This window comes from Mandrillus leucophaeus, unplaced genomic scaffold (genome assembly GCF_000951045.1).
Source record: "Mandrillus leucophaeus isolate KB7577 unplaced genomic scaffold, Mleu.le_1.0 Scaffold188, whole genome shotgun sequence".
NCBI classification, from domain to species: Eukaryota; Metazoa; Chordata; class Mammalia; order Primates; family Cercopithecidae; genus Mandrillus; species Mandrillus leucophaeus.
The window spans coordinates 1,789,916-1,794,433 of NW_012101898.1; the positions used below are offsets into that span (position 1 = coordinate 1,789,916).

The 4,518-nt window shown below is 45.4% G+C and overlaps 1 long non-coding RNA gene across 1 annotated transcript; it reads left to right on the forward strand.

Annotated features, from left to right (window-relative positions):
- Positions 1 to 3,036, forward strand: LOC105538240. The gene is made up of 2 exons (XR_001005865.1): positions 1 to 57; positions 2,836 to 3,036. It is a non-coding gene; the product is annotated as an uncharacterized LOC105538240 (long non-coding RNA).
- The last annotated feature ends 1,482 nt before the right edge of the window (positions 3,037 to 4,518 follow it).

Sequence of the window (4,518 nt, forward strand, 5' to 3'; positions counted from 1 at the left end):
GGGGCGCCGGCCGAGACCTGAGACGTGGCGATGCCGCTCTGCCGGCCTCGGCTCCAGGTACGTGCTCTTCCCTCGGCTGAATCTGGCCCTGGGGTTGGGGGGCAGGGGCCGTCTGGTCCTCCGGAACTCGAACTTTGTGATTTTGTTCTTTCTGTGTGACACCCTCATCCGTTCTGAGAGTGAAACTCCTTAAAGAAGACGAGAGAGTCAGTCGTTGCGGGTTCTTGGAGGAGCCCTTTGGGGGTGAGCCTCCCGGCTAGTTTGGGTCGATTTCAGAAGGTTGAAGTCCAGGAAATGAACAAATCTGACGAATCAGGGAGGCAGGTGAAGGGGTCCCCAGGTAGCCACGCTGAGCGTTAAGAGAGAAGTCCCGTATGGTCAGTCATTCGTCCAATTCTGAGCCGAATATTTCTTGTTGCACTTTTGCAGGATCTTTGGGCCTTACTAAGTACTCAGGTGAAAAGTTGATAGTTGGAAAGCAAGTGAAGTACCTTTGAAGACGTGTATAATTGGATACTTTGTTGCAGCTTTTCAGCTTCTGAAGCAGGCGGTGGGGGAGAGAGGGAGGGGGCCAGCCTCGCGAAAAGAGCAAATGGTAAAGTTATAGGAGTATAAGGTATAAAACTTGGGTGCGGAGTCCTGACTGGCCTTGAGTGGCCCTTTCCCGCTGGATGGGGGTGCGGGACAGTATCTCTGGGCCCTTTTTTCTCCATCTGCACCTCAGAGGGAGGCTTGAAGGTCCCTGCATGAAGAAACGCGTGAATTGCCCTCTCCTAACCGCGGTGAGGTAGGGACCCCGTAAGGACCCGTGTTCACACCAGCGCCCTTCCAGCCAGTGGTGGGTTATGGATGGGCCTCGCTGGTCCTGGGCATGGTCCGGCGCGTCCGTAAGGGTTCCATTGAGCTCATCAATAAAACAAAGACGCTATTGCAGGCTGCAGGGTGTCATAGCTCTCGCACAGTAGCCATGCAGACCTGAGAGGACAATGGAAATACAAATTGCCATCGATGTGTCTATTTTCTAGAACTTATTTTTTAATAAAAGAGTTAAGTGAAAGCAGTTCCGAAGGTTTCTATGAAAGCCCAGCGCATCCCCAAATGCTCAGTTTCTGGCACGTGTGATCTGGCTGTCTTGGGTACTCAGCCCTTACTGGGATTTCCTTTAAGGCCTCTAGGAGGAAGTGTCAGTAGCCAGCAGGCCTCCTTGGCAAGCATTTCTCCCTGGGTTGTGGCGGGGGCTCCTGGCCTGCTGTGTGGCAGCTGCAGGCTCCTGGGGACCTGAATGAAAAGCTTAACCGTTCTCCCTTCCCTTGCTTGGCACTTAAGACACTAGCTCCATTCCAGACATTCCGATTCTCTTGCCTACGTGGCACAGAGGCCTAGGAGCCTCCCTGTGAGGAAGAGGCAGGCCAAGGTCTTGCCTGGCTGCTTCTAGTGGGGAAGATGTAGGGAGGAAGCTGCCTTCTGCTTGGATTCTGCAGCCTTTCACGGACCTGTGGAGCCTATGTGGCCAGGGTGAAGGAGACAGAAATTAGAACCCAATGTATTCAGCTAATCCTCTTCTTGCCTCTGAACATTGCAGTTAATACTTTAAAAGAAAAAAAAAAAAGAAAAAATTCTTGGCATATAGAGCTAAGCAGTGGGAAGAAGATAGCTTTCTACAGCATAACCCAATAGGTCTGATAACATAACACTTAACTGGATAAATTCTGTAATTTTGTGTGTATGTAGGGGGAGAGTTGAATTCAGTTTTGCTGTTTACAGGCTGCACCAATGCACTGTTAAAAGATGTATATTTTAGTGATAATTACAAAATAATTGCTAATAAGCAGGTAAATAAACCAAATTATAATTTAGAGTGCATCCTTTGTTTAAAGTGAAATGGATCTAAATTGAGGATGTAATTTTGAGTTTTAACCTGGGGAAAGTTCTTTTTATTTATTTATTTTTTTGAGACGGAGTCTTGCTCTGTCGCCCAGACTGGAGTACAGTGGCGCGATCTCGGCTCACTGCAAGCTCTGCCTCCCGGGGTCACGCCATTCTCCTGCCTCAGCCTCCTAAATAGCTGGGACTACAGGCACCCGCCACCACTCTGGGCTTTTTTTTTTTTTTTTTTTTTTTTTGTATTTTTAGTAGAGACAGGGTTTCACCATGTTGGCCAGGATGGTCTGGATCTCCTGACCTCGTGACCTGCCCGCCTCGGCCTCCCAAAGTGCTGGGATTACAGGCGTGAGCCACCGCGCCCGGCCAACATGGGGAAAGTTCTTTACCTTTTCTCAGCTACAGTCTCTTCACCAGGAGCTTAGACACACCAGCCTGGCAGGGGTATGTCCGTTGTCTGCTTGAAAGGAGAAAGACAGTAATCTGTGTAAAATACTCACCCAGCCCCCAACATATAAGCAGGCTTTCCATAAACAAAGTCATTTTGAAGTATATACAAGTATTTCTTTTTTCTAAACAAAATTTTTCTTTTTTTTTTTTCTTTGTAAAGGTATTGCTTGCTAGAAAGCTATCTGCATTACGCTGCTTCTCATCACATAAAACTAAGGATGATCATTTTTAAACAAACAAACAAAAATATTTAGTTCTCTTCTTTTCAAAATAAAATACAGCTTTCCCTAAACTGTTTTAGGTGAGCCATGCACACAATGTGAAAGAATGAGGAAACCAACAAAACACTTGGTGAAAATGATGAATTCTGGGGCGCTGATTCATGTGACTTGAAAAACGCCATCCATTTCCTGATTCACCTCACTTCTGTTCGGAACTATGAAAGATCACTTACGTTTCTGTACTAATTGACCAATTTTGTCTTGTCTTTACTTCCCTCCCTAGTGCTTGAATTTCAGCCACATCCCTAAGCTGCCATCTCAGACCAGAGGAACAGGGAGGGGACTTTCTGGAAAGAACATCACCTGGAAGAAATCAGGACATGACTGTGGGCCATGAGTGACCTTCAAGGAAAGCCAGGTATCTGTGGTATTTAAGATGTGGTAAGACTGTATTAAAATTATAGAAAAAACCTCAATCCAGAAATCGTGGCCTCTTGACATTTACATCTTAACTGGATTTTCCTGCCAATGAGACACATTACAATCATCCTCCATGAGCGTTCTCTTTTTACCCATCTTCATTCTTTTAGATCCGTGACGTTTAAGAACTGAAGAAACGAAAAGATCGTCTGATCAGTCCCATCGGTCTTTTTCCTAATGCTAAACATTGGTACAAAGATGTGAAGTTTGATGTCTCACTAAGACTGCCTAGTGCTGCTTTATTGCTCACCTACTTCAAAGTATCGGGAAAACATGATTATGGGTACAGGTGAGGCTGGGTTGCACCCAAACAGGTTTCTTTTGTCAGATTCTTTTGATGGATTAGGAATCTACAAGTGGGGAGATTTAAGGGAAATAGCCCCTACACTTGGATTTTCTTTAGGTCTTTAGGGTTCTCTTACCCCAAGAAACACGCATTCCTCTTTAGTGTAGCAGCCCACTCTATTGGCAAAGTTAAGCAGACTAGTTTTATTTAAAAAGAGCCACCCAGAACCTTAGACAGATAGAAAATACTTGAGGCGCAGATGAGAGTGAGCACAAATGTGCATAGCACGTGCAGTTTCCTGGCCCTTAAACTGAAGGGCCACGTCAGTCTGCTCCTCCAGGCACAGCCTGGGACCCCATCATGTGCCCGGCTCTGCAGTCTGAGCTTCTACTCAAGTCCACCAAGGCCTGCCTCACACAGCCCATGTCTGGTCAGAGGGTTGCACTTTGCCACTGCCATATGTTCCCAGAGGTTGGCACAGCATGACCTGGACCTCACCTAACCCAGGCAAACTCGGCTCATCTTTGAGCTCTCTGGAACCCATTTCTCACGGAAGAACCACATTTCCGCACCTCACAGCCACGTTCAAGGAAGCGGCCTGGGTAAAGCAATGACTCAAGGATACAACAAGCAGACCACACAATTAACAAGATGTGCTGACTCGCAGGAGCAGCTGGGGGAGGGTAGGTGTCGTTTTCCCTGTTTATTTTTTTTCTTAAGAAGAGTTTACTGATTCTTCTTTCAGTACGGGCCTTTTAATAAGATACTGTGCTTTACTTTAGCTATGTGTGCAGAAAATTAAAGGATTCTAGAAGTCTGAAAGTGTTTTGCCTTGTCCTCTTGGTTAAATTTCTGGATATATTGTCTAGCAACTCAATTTGCTTAAACAAAATTGGTGTGTCGAAAAAGCCCAAGTCATCTTTTATAAGTATGGTCTGGGGAGAAGAGAAAGAAAATGCTAAGTTTAAAAGATTTTTGGACTATCTGAAGAAAATACAGATAGCTTGTGGCATGGAGATAAAGCCTCGGGATGGTTTCCAGGCTGTTATTTTCTGACATTGAGTCTTGTATATATCTTGAATGTCTGTAAGCAAAGAATGGCTATACATTTTTTTAAAAAAAGATATGTTTTATACTTATTAATCAATGTCCTCTCTGTTCCTCTGCCTTTGAAAATAGAGCTTTGGGGAAAAATAAGTA